We start from the raw sequence: 15,062 nt of genomic DNA, 5'->3' as shown, positions 1-15,062 counted from the left end.
ACTGTGGTGCTGGACAAGACTCCTGAAACTTGGACTACAGGGAGATCAGACCAGTCAGTCCTAAAGAAAACCCTGAACATTCATTGGAAGGACTGATGCTGAAGCTGAAGCTCCAATACTTTGGCCTCTTGATGCGAAGAGCCAACACATTGGAAAAGACCCTGATGCTGGGAAAGATTGAAGGCAAAAGGAGAAGGGGGCGACAGAGGATGAGATGGTTAGAAGGAATCACTGACTCAGTGGACACGAATTTGAGCAAACTCAGGGAGATAGTGAAGGACAGAGGAGCCTGGTGGGCCATAGTCCATGGGGTCAAAAATAGTTGGACACGACTGAACAACAACAATCACAGACTGACATTGAGGAGATTAACACTTAGGCTTTCTTCTAGGACATCAAGGGTTCTGGTGTGTCCTGGGTGTGGCAGTCTTTCCACTTGTTCCAGTCCCAGAGGGTCCAGAAGCACAAGCCCCTCTGACCAGCCAAGTCAGGAGACCACATGCGGTTCCCTGTGTGGACTGTGACTGCCCACTGGCTTTAGCAAGGCTGCTGGTGGGGAGGGGGCATCGGGGGAATGAGGCTTTAGCAAGGCCTGCAAAGAGCTTTATTATTGGGCAAATACTAGAGTGGGTTGCCATTTCCTCCTCCAGGGGATCTTCCTGACCCAGATTTCAAACCCAAGTCTTCTGTGGCTCCTGCACTGGTAGGCAGATTCTATTACCACCAAGCATTTGGGAATCCCTATAGCTAGCCATTAACACTTGCTTAAAAGCCAATCTGCAAGTTAGAAGAGACAGAATGCAAAGTCAGGGGGTTAGGAGAAGACACAAACTCCAGGAAGTCAAAGAAAAAAAGCTAACTAAGTACAGCGTGGAGTGCTTCAGACAGGATGAGTAAGGCCTGAGAGAGAACCGCTGCCTCAGTGATGACTCAGAGGTTGTCTGGCGGCTCTGAGGGAGCGATTTCCCTAGAGAGGTGTGGCGTCGTTAACAAGAATCCGGGAGTCTGCGTGGTAGCAAGAGTGTACTCTTCTGCTTCGGCAAAAAGGAAAGAACAGGGACAGAGGGTAGCTTTAAGAGAAGCCCGAGGAGGGAACGTGCTTCTTGTCTGGGAGAGGACGGCCACGCGGTCAGGTGGAACACGTCCTCCGTGGGGTAAGTCCGGGAGAGAGTGGAAGGGCTCTCTTCAGACCCTCGTTCTCAACCCTGGTTGCCACAGAATCACACGGCAAAGCTGTAGATCTCCAACCTCCACTCCAGGCCGTGTGATCAGCGTCTGTGGGCTCTGACTCGGGCCCTGGGATGGTCTCCTGTGCAGCCAGGGGTAAGGACCACGTCCTTAGACAAATGCACTGTTCCCCGGATCACTGGAATGGATGAGGTTTGGGACATTTAGAAACAGGGCGATGTCAAGACAGATGGCATCGATCCCTTCAAGAAAGAAGAAGACAAGGTCATCTGTGAAGAACAAGTGGGCTAATGGCCAGTTTGGAGCCAAAAAGAAAGTACAAAAGGTTTAGAGTAGCCAGCGGGTTAAAGACAAATGTCCAAGAAAACAAATGTCTTCGTAGTGCTTGTGCTTATGTGCGATTAGATCATGTAATGACTAGAGCCCGAAATGAAATACAGCTACTGCAGCTGAAAAACAACTCAATAACTCATCATGTTTGCAAAATTTAAAACTTAAAAGCAAGGAAAGTAAAATGGCTAAGTCAATTTTGGAAAATAAATTACACAGAGGGTGACATTAGCTGTAACAATTAAACAGTAGGAGCATGGAATGTCTTCTCAAGGATTAAAATTTAAATTAAAATATAGTTTTCTTTTAAGGAGTACTCTGAATGAAATTATATTTCTGTGTTACATCCTGTTGAAAGGGCTTTAATGATTTCTCTTTCCACTTGCAAAGAGACTTGGGAGTGGGTAGACAGATACAAAAAATATTAGTTAATTTTGCCAGGCTCTAAAGAATGAAATACATAATTCTATAAATTAAATTCAAAAATTTTCAGGGATTAAAAAGGAAAAGAAAAAGAAGACATAGCACTTGACCACAAGAGGTATTTAAAATATCAGAGAGTTTAAAAGGTAACTGAAGCAGAGAGGGAGGTGGGGAGAGACAAATTAGGAGAACCTAATTAACAGATACAAACTACTACACATAACATAGATAAGCAACAAGGATCTACTTTCTAGCACTGGGAATTATTTCATTATTTTGTCATAATATATAATGGAATATAATAAAATAATCATGTAATCAGAATAAACAATAAACATGTGCCTTACACCTGAAACTCATGCAAATGGAGCAAATCTACTATACTTCAATTAAAAATAATAAAAAATAAAATATAACTGTAGAACATGATGAAAGCCATGAAACAGGTACCAAGTGCTATGAAACCATAAAGACAAACCCTTTGAAAGACATTACTTGCACCTACCCAGTTTATCAGAAGCTGTTTAATGTGTGCCTTTCCCAATTTGGAACCAGTCCATTGTCCCATGTCTGGTTCTAACTTGCTTCTTGACGATGAACTGGTTCCAAATTGGGAAAGAGTACGTCAAGGCTGTATACTGTCACTCTGCTTACTTAACTTATATGCAGAATACATCATGCGAAGTGTCAGACTGGATGAAGCACAAGCTGGAATCAAGATTGCCGGGAGAAATATTAATAACCTCAGATCAATAACCTGCCACCTTTATGGCAGAAAGTGAAGAGGAACTAAAGAGCCTCTTGATAAAAGTCAAAGAGGAGAGTGAAAAAGCTGGCTTAAAGCTCAACATTCAAAAAACTATGATTATGACATCCCGTCCCATCACTTCATGGCAAATAGATAGGGATACAATGGAAACAGTGAGAGACTTGGGCTCCAAGATGGTGACTGCAGCCATGAAATTAAAAGACGCTTGCTCCTTGGAAGAAAAGTTATGACCAACCTAGACAACATATTAAAAAGCAGAGACACTACTTTGCTGACAAAGGTCCGTCTAGTCAAAGCTATGGTTTTCCCAATAGTCATGTATGGATGTGAGAGTTGGACCATAAAGAACGCTGAGTGCCGAAGAATTGATGCTTTTGAACTATGGTGTTGGAGAAGACTCTTGAGAGTCCCTTGGACTGCAAGGAGATCCAACCATCCATCCTAAAGCAAATCAGTCCTAAATATTCATTGGAAGGACTGATGCTGAAGCTGAAACTCCAATACTTTGGCCATCTGATGCAAAGAGCTGACTCATTGGAAAAGACCCTGATGCTGGGAAAGATTGAGGGCAGGAGGAGAAGAGGATGGCAGAGGATGAGATGGTTGGATGGCATCACTGACTCAGTGGATGTGAGTTTGAGCAAGCTCTGGGAGATGGTGATGGACAGGGAAGCCTGGCGTGCTGCAGTCCACGGGGTCTCAAAGAGTTGGACACCACTGAGTGACTGAACTGAACTGTTTCATGTGGATGATAAAGCTTCAGCTGGGCCTTGCACCGTGGGTACACTCATGACAAGGTGTTAGGGGTCCCTGGAGTGTGAAGGGGGAAGGAGCTGAGTACATCACTGTGGGGTCAGCGTGAGGAGGGCCTAGTTGGCCACACCCAGGACCCTGAGCAATGGGGGTGCCTGAAGGCAGATGAGCAGTGAAACCCTGAGGTGAGAATTGTGCTTCTCAAAGATGACACCTGCAGGCGTGCTAATGGGGAAGCCAGTGTGACATTTGGGTAAGAGATGAAGAAAATGGAGAGCTTTTTCTAGGCATATTTGGTTTTCACTCTTTGGCTTCTTTATTGAAGTATAGCTATAAATTAAAGTGCACAAATGCCAAGTGTAGAACTCAATGAACACAACCTGTACCTACCATCGAGTGTAAGAAAGAAAATATTAACAGTATTTGGAGCTCCCCCCAACCCTCCCACGACACCCTCCTCCTCCAAGGCGACTCCTACCCCTGCTGACTTGAACTCTGGTCTTCTGATTTTATGTGAACGGAATCAGTCTATCATTATGTCTTATGTCTTATGTCTTTGGCATCCCTCACCCAATAGTATCAACACAATAACTTACAAGTGAAAGTGTCAGCCACAGAGTATCTGCATTTTCATCTTCTGTAAATACTAGCTGTTTCCACACTCTCAGCAGGACGGGAGCGCTCTGTGATTCCACACGCTTCTCAGGCGGGAGACTTTCACCGAGGTCGTCTTCAGTTGCTGCTGCACTGGTGAATCTGGCGTGGTATTCACTGTGGTTCTAATTTCCATTTCCTTTGTTACTAATGAAGGAGAGCAGTTTTTCATGTATGTATTGGTCATTTGGTTATTTTCTTGTGAACTGCCCAGTTCACCTTTCTTGACCAGTTTTGCATTAGGTAATTTCCTACTTATTAATTTGAAATAAATCTCTGTATATTCTGGACATGTGCCCATTGTCACAAATAACTATTAGTGTTGTAAAAAAATCTCCCCCCACTCTGTGACTTGTCTTTTAATTCCTTTCATGGTGTTTTTCAAAGAAAACAGGTTCTTGATTTTAAATGTTGTCCAGTATATTGATCATTTCCTTTATGTTAAGCACTCTTTGGGGCTTAAGAAATGTTGGCCTATCCAAGGTTCAAATAACCTGTTGTGGAAAACTCTGATACTGCAAAAAACCCAATCGTTAATCTTTCTGATTAGTGATTCCTCTAGCAAAACATCTCAAGCTTGCAGGTTTAGTTTTAAGCACAAGCTGGGACGACTGCCCTACTGTCATCATTTAGCATTTAATGTTTCAAATAGTAATCAAATATGAGGGGGAAATTCCAACTGAATGCAGTGATCAAGAAAGAAATTTACTTCTAGTAAGAAAGCAGAGATGGCCAAACAAAAAACAATCAATCAAAGAAAATCCCGAAAGAATTACTGCAGGAGAATTCACCCTGACAACACGGTCCACTAAGTTTTTATTTGAACTAAAGAAGAGACGACCATGAGTCTTTTATATGTGCTTTCCTGTTCTTGAGCTAATTTTGAACTATTCCTTAAGTGGTGTGTCTCCATGCAATTTTTGTTTTTCTTTTTTTTCTTGGTATATATTCTTACGCTCATTTCTTTAAATTTCTTTTGTAATTGGAGGAAAACTGCTTTATGTTTAAAATAAAAGATGCTTTCATGTCCATCTTTTAATTGCCTTTACACATCACATGACTAAGGAATAAATTCTCAGATAAGTATCATTTCTTCTGAAACTATTAATTACTATAATTTTTTCAGGTGCTAAATGTTCTAAAGATGTCTGAAACTAGTCTGATTTTGATCATATATTATAAAATGATTTTTCCTGCCTAAATGCTTACAGAATTTTTTGTTTGACATTACATTGGAAAGATTTCACCACAGTGTGACCGCATGTGGGACATTCTCTGCTGATTTTCACTTGGAACATAGTGAACACTTTTGGTCTATGAACTATCAATACTGAGGGAAAAAGAGGCCACGATGAGAGCTATGAATTTCAGTTTTACTGGGGGCTGAATGAGGACGACGGTGCAGGCGATGGCCTCTCAGAGAGCCCTGGGAACTGCTGTCAGGGGATAAAAGGGGAGATCAGCATATACATGACTTTGTGGAAGAGGGTATGTAGGCCAACCCTGATTCCTCAGACTGAGGGGGGGAGGCAGGTCTGGGGGTGGGGAGTGGCTTTTAATTTAAACTCAAGTATGTAAACTTATTAAAACTGTTATTTATAAGCTAGTGAGTTTTATATTGTAACACCCACTTCATGACTAAATTTCAAACTTAAACCTGTGAGACCTCTGTCTGTGTCTACATGGATGTATCCATGCCCACATTGAAGCCTTAACAGAATTCACCCAAAAGATCTCAAACGATAGTAACCAGGTTATTAGCCTACTGGACTCTGAGGTCTCTTTGATGAAGAAAGCTGCATTACAAAGTCACATGGCCCTCCATACCCTGACAGCATCTCAAGGAGGCACCTGTATTATAATTCAGACTGAATGCTGCATTTTCATACCAGAAGAATCCTCTAATGTTGCACATTTAATGACACATTAAAAAAAAAATCAGATTTCTACTTTAAATGTTTCATTTCTTAACCTTGGCGATCACTTTGGGAGTTGGTTTGGCTCCAGAAGCACATGAGTTAAATCTCTTTTAAGGCTTTATTTACCAAACCAGTCAGTCCCAAAGGAAATCAACCCCGAATATTCATTGGAAGAACTGATGCTGAAGCTCCAGTATGTTGGGCACCTGGTGTGAAGAGCCAACTTTTTGGGAAAGGCCCTCATGCTGGGAAAGATTGAGGGCAGGAGTAGAAAGGGGAGACAGAGGATAAGATGGTTGTATGGCATCACTGACTCAATGGACGTGAGTTTGAGCAAACTCCAGGAGATAGTGAAGGACAGGGAGGTCTGGAGTTCTGCAGTCCATACGGTCTCAAAGAGTCAGACACATAGAGACTGAAAAATAACAACAAATGTAAACAATCAGGCCAAGATTCTTGAAGCCAGACTTACTTGCAAGCAAATTAGTCTTAATTTGGTGATATTTGGTAAAAATCAGGGCAATTTTAGAGATAAAAAATTGTGTTTCAGCAATATATCTTTGTATATATTAAATTCTAGTGTTTTTTGTCTAAGAGCCACTTCTTAGCTGGCTCCTTGCTGCTGTTACATCACTAAAGTTTGAGTTATTAAAAGACACTGTAAGATTGTTTCTTAAGCTTATCACAGTAATCTGTGGATGAAGATTAGATGTCCCATGGCCAGAAACCAGGATAGTGAAAAAGACATCATTTAAAGACTATCTCCAAACTACATGGAAGGACCCTGACCAGGTACTATTAACTAGCTTATGCACAATAAAACTGAAGTGGGTTGACTCTTGGACGCATATTTCCTCTTGAGAAAGCTAGATCGCACTAGACTGCTATCTAGAAAGGACTGTGGACCTCAAAATTACCTTAAAATAATGCTGAAACAGAAGAGAAACCGCACACACACACCAGAGCAAGAAGACAGCATCAAGAGTAGAGAGCAATCCAAGAAGCCGGACTTGACCTGCGTGATAGTTTATAGTGTTTTCTTTATTTCTTGAACTTTTGCATATGAATCTAATATTTTTTCTATCATGAGCACAATCCCATGTAGAGTATAAAAATTAATCCAACTGTTGGGTTTATGATCAAGTATCTACTTCCACTACTTCTGGGTTACCTTAGTGGATTTCTCCTCTCCAAGGCTCTAATTGGATGGCCCTTACAAAATTTATTTTGGAAGAAATAAGTTATAGTTCTGCTTGGGTCACTATTGGGAGTACTAGATGGGACTCCCTCATTTGGCTAATTAATCATAGTTGCTCTGACTGTGGCCATAAATGTGAATTTTGTTTTAAAATTACTCAAGCTCAATCAGAGCAATGTGTTAAATTTTAGTCAAAGAATATAACCTCTCTCAGTCATGGGATGAAATTATATGGTTAACACCAGGCTACAGTCATTTCAATTTAATCTCACCCTCCTTATGTTGGGAATGATTAAACCATACTAAGGATAATCAGCCTACTAAAACCAGGAAATAGGACTGGCTTTCTTATGAACAATGCCTATATATCCTCTCCCATAAAGGCAGGGATTGGTATGGGACAGACTGGGGCAGATGACCTGGTAACATACCGGGCCACACCTAATAGAAACTCTTGGCTTAAAATCCTACTAATTCTTACCTTACTAATGCTACTAACTGTATAACTTGTATACTGTTTTACGAGATTGCTCTTTCTTACATTACCAAATATATGACTGATTCTGTGATAAGATGATGAGTAGGCAACATCTGGTTCTATATAAAATCAATGATTATAATTGCATTACTCCAGCTATGGGGAAAAACGAGGGAACTATTTCCCACCTTCAGTTGGGTCCTGACACCATACAGGCTGACCCTGGGGTGTGCAACAGGCCGCAGCGCTGCCCGGGGAGCCACCCTGAGGCTGGTTCATCACCAGAAGGCGCCAGTTCTACCTGGAATGTTTTAATGTGGGGGACGGCTAAATTACTGAGCAGTTAAAACAGTGTTCACCTCAGGGGCTACAGGTAAAATGTCAGACAGAGGTGCTGTTGCTAAACTCTGGCATCACATACCCTAGGAGTCTTGGGGTCAGAGTCCAGCTCACCTCATAAGCTTAGCTCCCCTTATTGACATCAAGGAGCCTCTGAGATGCTCCGGACCTCCGAGACACGTCGGGCTAATCCTGACGGTCCCGTTGGCTGAGATCACTGCGGCGCCCGGGCCTTCCAGCAGCTCCCCCGCACAGGGGCCCATTTCTCAGCACTTTCTGAGCCCCGCGCTTGCCCAGGTGACTGCCTGCCTCCCGTCAAGGCCGGAGGCTGAGCCCCACCCCGTGGGTCTGACTTGCTCTGCGGAATGTGGAAAAGTGACAGGCTGCCAGGCCGCTCTGAGCCCGGACTTAAGGGCCGTGCCACTCATACTTGCTCCTCAAGAAATGCGCTTCAGCACCCCCACCCCGCCCGCCCCCCAGGCTCTCACTGTGGACTTTCAGGCGCTCCGCGCGTGTGAGACTGGAATCCAGGTCACAGCTCACTGGACGTCGCTGCCCTGGAATTTTCCCCCTTTCATTTGGCCAGCACATGTAGAACAGTTACAAAGCAAGTGGCAGGAAGGTCACATCAACCAAATCCAGCCATTCGGGCTCAGCCAGAAACGGGCGATTCATGTCAGATGAGCAAAGACCAGCCCGGCTCGAGCACCCTTCCCTGGGGGGCCCTTCAGACCCCACATTACGCCCCGGCCACAGGGAAGGGACCCAGAGCCCCACGCGGGTGACACTCGGGGACAGCAAGGAACTCGTGGCAGGCTAACTCCCACCGTGTTCCCTCCTCGCATGCGGGGAGGCAGTTTGACCTAACTCGCCTTAGGTTCGTGCCCACCCTGAAGTCACACCCAGCACTAAACTGTTTGCTTCCCAAAGCGCCCAACTCTGCCAGGCGTTTACGGAGCCCCACCCTCCGTATCTGACTACCCTCATCTCTGACCACCCTGACTTCTGGCCAGAATCCCCGCACCCCACCCCGCCACTGCCCATCTCTCCAGGGTGTCTGGTCACATAGAAACCAGCAGAGCAGTTAGTTTTGGAGGTGAGGGGAGAGAGGTTGGAAAGGAGTGTGAGGGGGCGTCAGGCACCAGCAAGAGTGTGTCTCTCAATTCAGGTGCTGCTTACATGGGAAGGGGCATCACTTATGATGTCTGTATGCTCTGTACATAGCTTACTCAGTGTGTGTGAGTGTGGAGTCACTCAGTTGTGTCTGACTCTTTGTGACCCCATGGACTGCAGCCACCAGGCCCCTCTCTCCATGGGATTCTCCAGGCAAGAATACTGGAGTGGGTGGCCATGCCCTCCTCTAGAGGATCTTCCCGACCCCGGGAACAAACCCAGGTCTCTCGCATTGCAGGCGAATTCTTTACCATCTGAGCCACCAGGGAAGCCCAGGAATACTGGAGTGGGTATCCCATCCCTTCTCCAGGGGATCTTCCTGACCCAGGAATGAATCCAGGGTCTCCTGTATTGCAGGCGGTTTCTTTACCAGCTGAGCCATCAGGGAAGCCCAGATTGCACATTAGGGGGTGTGAAGACAAACATCTGAGGAATGGGTAGGGACGATGGTTTGGCAGGAACCAGAGGGAAGGCAAGAGCTGAGGGGCCCAGATATGCCAAAGTCAGCGCAGCCTGTGGGCAAAGCGGAGCCCCCTGCCCCCTGCAGGCGTGGACTGTGAAGACAGGCGGTCCAGCCCCGTCCCAGGCCGACACGTCACCTGCACCAACAGCTCCCCCGTGAGAGGCACAGCTCAGATTACCTGGATGAGGCTGCACCAGCAGGTGAGGGATGGTTCTGGGGGCACTGCAAAGCCAAACAGGGGCTTTAGACTTCACCAAGAGGGAGGGGAGTGCTTCCAGAAACCCAATCTGGGGACGATAAGAGGGAACCAGACAGCACTTCCTTGATGGCTCAGTGCTGGAGACACAGGTTCCATCCCCGATCTGGGAAGACCCCATGCGCCAAGGAGCAGTGAAACCTGTGTGCCACAACCGCCGAGCCTGTGTTCCAGAGCTGGGGGGATGCAACTCCCGAGCCCACGTGGGGCAACAACCAAAGCGCTCACACCCTAGATCCCTGCAAGAAGCTCTGCAACAAGAGAAGCCACTGCAGGGAGAAGCCCCCACTCGCCACAACTAGGGGAAAGCCTGTGCAGCAACCAAGACTCAGCACGGCCAAATAGAGAAAGTTTTTAAAAAGACTATTAAAGATGGAAGCAGACCAGTCAGTCGCTATCAGCTGAATGACCTCCCAAAGTGGTTTGCTTGCTGGGAGGTTATTAAAAAGCCACCACCACACATATTAGGTCTGCTAGCTTTCTAAATACATTCCCAAACACCCCAGCTGCTGACTTCAAACCATAGGACAAACATTTCTAAACTTGATGGAGAAAGCCTTCATGTTTCAAAGATATTATATTATTTGAAGGGAAAATAGAGCTTTTTATAAACCAAGCCATAAAATAGGCTTTTGAAATAAGCTTTGAAAAGGCTGGCAGGATTAGGAAAAAAAAGAGAGGCCAGATCCCCCATAGGTCAGGGCAAGAGAAATCTGTGACGAGGTTCCAAGTTCCCGAGGTGAGCTTGCTACATTCAAGCCTCCAGGAAAAGCTTCCAGTGGAGACTCTGTAAATTGTGTTTATTTATAAATGTACGCTTGCTGGGTGCGCACACTCACGGAAGCAGCCAGCACAGAGTGTGATAACGGCGATGGAGGGCGCTGACGGTGGGACTCTGATGACCACATGGACGTGGGGGTCCCAGGGGAGAAGACGCCCCCCTGGTTACAGGGAGAGGCAGGCAAACGACGTCTCTGGGGGTGCTTCCCCGGACACCAGGAACGGCAGTCGTGCTCATCTTGGCCTGGACTCAGATCCCAGGTCTGACCTCTGCACTACACCTCCCCCCAACCTGGTCAGCGAAGCAGCAGCTTAATCTGGGAGAACCCTGCCCGGGGGGTGGGGTGGTGACAGGGAGGGTGAGGCCCCTAGCAGCTGACAACCAGCACAGCCCGGGTTTCCATCTGCTGTTTCCAGGGAATTCCTAAAGGCAGCCCCCTTTTATTTTCAAAGTTTTAAGATGTGAATTATACCAAGAGATACCTGCAAAAACCCCCACCCTTCCAGGTCCGCCCCTGTCCTCTCCAGGGCGACTTTGCAGCTTCTCCACAGAACGAGGAACCTACTTCCCCTTCTCCGGTCTGGACTCCATACAACCCGGCTTTGGCCTCTAAGCTGCAGTGGGAGTGAAGTGAAGTGAAGCCACTCAGTCGTGGCAGACTCTTGGCGACCCTATGGACTGTAGCCTACCATGCTCCTCCGTCCATGGAATTTTCCAGGCAAGAGTACTGGAGTGGTATGCCATTTCCTTCTCCAGGGGATCTTCCTGACCCAGGGATCGAACCCAGGTCTCCTGCATTGCGGGCAGACGCTTTACGGTCTGAACCACCAGGGAAGCCCCCTTCCTGTGGGGGTGGCGTGTGCATTCCAAGCCCAGGCCTCAACCCACCTAGAGTATTTTCAGAGCTTCTCTTGGGGCCCCGCCCAGCTGCCCTGAGGACGGTCTGACGGAGGCTGAAGGGGCAGGTGGCACAGAGGGGACCCCTCCCAGCCCACCAACCCCTCACCTGGTGGGCTGGGAAACTCTGGTTCAGTCCAACCAACACCAGAGGTCCCACCCAGGTGAGGCAGCTATGGTTGCTGAGTAGGGTTGTTAGCTGAACAAAGGCTCATTGTTCTAAAGCAGTAAGTTCAGGGTTATAGGTTATGCATCAGAAGCCAACAGACATATATGGTCACCCTAGTTCTAATTGGCACTTTGCCTGTAACCATCCCTGTGAACTTGGGCAAGTCCCTTAACTACTGGGGTGAAATGTTAAGTGTAGAGTAAATACATTTTGTTAAGAGAATTAGCACTGATGGTATTAGTTTTTTTTTTTTAATTGTCACTGCAATGAATCAGCAAAAATTCAGTGGCTTTGAAGAACACAGATGCATCCCTTACAGATCTGAGGTTGGGAGGTCTGGAAGGTCCCAAACCAGTCTCTCTGGGCTAAACTGCAGATGGTGACTGCAGCTATGAAATTAAAAGATGCTTACTCCTTGGAAGAAAAGTTATGACCAACCTAGACAGCATATTAAAAAGCAGAGACATTACTTTGCCAACAAAGGTCCGTCTAGTCAAAGCTATGGTTTTTCCAGTAGTCTTGTATGGATGTGAGAGTTGGACTTAAAAGTGAGTGCCAAAGAATTGATGTTTTTGAACTGTGGTGTTGGAGAAGACTCTTGAGAGTCCCTTGGACTGCAAGGAGATCCAACCAGTCCATCCTGAAGGAGATCAGTCCGGGGTGTTCATTGGAAGGACTGATGTTGAAGCTGAAACTCCAATCCTTTGGCCACCTGATGCGAAGAGCTGGCTCATTTGAAAAGACCCTGATGCTGTGAAAGAATGAAGGCAGGAGGATGAGATGGTTGGATGGCATCACCGACTCAATGGACAGGAGCTTGAGTAAACTCTGGGAGTTAGTGATGGACAGGGAGGCCCGCTGTTGCTGCAGTCCATGGGGTGACGACTGAGCGACTGGACTGAACTGAACTGAGGGTTGGTTCCTTCCAGAAACCCTTGGGAAGAACCAGTCTCCTTGCTTTTCTGGCTTCTGGAGGCCACTCACTCCTTTGCTGTGACCGTTTCCTCCTGCTTCTGTCCACACCCCCTTTCCGGTCTCAGCGCCGCACCCCTCCCCTGGCCCCGTCCCCTGCACCTGATCAGGCCCCCGCGTTGCACAAGTGCCAGGGTAATCTCATCTCCAGACTCCTAATCACACCTGCAGTTACCCCCTCTGACATGTAAGACGACAGCCACAGGTCCCAGGACTAGGACGGGGCATCTCGGAGGCCCTGACTCAGCTCCCACGTTTCCAGGGACTCAGGTCATGTGCCCCCTGCCCTGATCCCAGGGAAAGAGTGACGCTCCCGCTCTGAAGTCAGCAGGTTGACCGGAGCGATTTCCATGGATTCCTGCGCTGTGACAACTGGGTATTCTTGACTTCTGTGCGGCCACAGCGGCTCCTGACCTATCGCGGGTCACGGCCTGAGGGGCGATGAGAGAATCAATGCTGCGGCTCCTTCAGGGCTTGCGTCCAGGGCCAGCGTTTCCCGGGGGCCACCCGGAGCCGGGCCTTTGGCCGGCAGGTGGCACGTGTCCTACAGAGCGCACCTGGGGTTTAGCAAAGGCCGCGGGAAAGCGAGGCGGAAACCGAGCGAGAGGGGCCACGTGAACTCCAGTCTGGGAGGAGGGATGTTCTAAATATAAGCTGTTCACGCAGGTGATGCGCTGCAGAGCAGCCCCCTGTGTGGGGGAGGGAGCAAGATGGGGAGAGAAGGGGAGAGAAGGGGAGAGAAGGGGAGGGACAGAAAGGAAGGGGCAGGGACGGAGGCAAGGGGAAGACCGAGAAACTGCTCAGTTTGGAAAAGAGAATCTTACAAAACCACGTACAGGCGGCTCAGGCCGACGAGGGCCCCCCACCCAGCCCACTGGCGCTTGTGTCCATCACCACCCCTCTGCTTTTCCCGTTAACTGCTTTTGGAGAAGCCTTTAGCCTCACAAGAAAAAATATCAGAATATTTTTTTAAAAAATGCATTTCTAGAAATGGTAGCTGTTTGCCAAGCTCAAATTGAATCAGGAAGGAAAACAAGAACTAGTAAGGGAGAATCAGGAACTAAAACTCAGACTTTCCTTCTTCCGGGATCCTTGACACATGAGGGTCCTGAGAAAGCATCCTTTCTGGGGACGACTCCCGTGGTGAATCAGAATGATAACAACAACAAAGATAATAGCAAGGAAAACAAGCTGAGCACTTCACGCGCTGTGTACTAGGCTAGGAACACTGTCTCTTCCATTACCTCGTTTGACCCTGAAATAACCCTGAGAGTTAAGCTCTGAGCATCCTTGCCTTAAGATAAAGGATAAGGAAGAGAGTCTTCCTGGTTCTCATGGGATAATGTCAGCCGTCCAGATAAGATTATATCCACACATCCTACAAGACCATTCAAACAACAAGGGAGTTCAAGTGAAAGTACCCTTAAAAACACTATACAGCATGTTGTCCTTGAAAGCAGGAGAGCGTCCTGAGACTTTAAATTGCACATTGAGTAGGAAAAGAAGTATCAGAAACAAATGTGAGACAGCTCTAGAAGTCCTGCGGAAGGGGAGGATCAGAAACGGCACAGGAAACGGAGGAGAGGAGCTGGGTACAGGCTACTTGTGGGAACACGGGAAAAACCAGCGCCAGACAGAGGGGCCCAGCTGGCGGAGGAAATGCTGAGAACCGCTCCGAGACCTGGTGGAGCTGAGCACTGGCTCAGAGGGACAGGAAAGCAAGGACGTGAAAGTGTCCAGAATTTGCGACGGAAATGTGGGGAGAGCACTTTCTAGAAGAGGGGGAGGAACTTGGCTATGATGGGGGAGGATGAAGCAAGAGGTAGAATGAAGGATCCCATGGAAACAAAGCTTTCTATTAAGGGATCTTTCTGTTAAAGGATTTTTCTATATGAAGGATCCTATAGAAACAAAAGCTAGGGAAGTGGCTCAGATGGTAAAGAATCTGCCTGCAGTGCAGGAGACCTGGGTTCGATCCCTGGGTCAGGAAGATCCCCTGGAGAAGGGAATGGCTACCCAGTCCCATATTTTTGCCCGGAAAAATCCCATGAACAGAGGCACCTGGTGGGTTGTAGTCCATGGGGTTGCAAAGAGTCAGACACGGCTGAGAGACTCAGCACAGGCGTATAAAAACGATGCAGCCTCCGTAGAAACTGTTGATTCCTCAAAAAGCTGAACACAGAATTACCATAGTAGTTAGCAGTGTAATCACTTAAACAACCGAAACAGATATTCACACGCAAATGTTCATGCCAGTGAATCACAGCCCGGAAGTGGAAAAAACCTGTGTCCATCAAGAA

Source organism: Cervus elaphus, chromosome 32 (genome assembly GCF_910594005.1).
Source record: "Cervus elaphus chromosome 32, mCerEla1.1, whole genome shotgun sequence".
In the NCBI taxonomy this organism is placed as follows: Eukaryota; Metazoa; Chordata; class Mammalia; order Artiodactyla; family Cervidae; genus Cervus; species Cervus elaphus.
The sequence above is the reverse complement of the archived record's forward strand: the minus strand, read 5'-3'. Positions refer to the sequence as shown.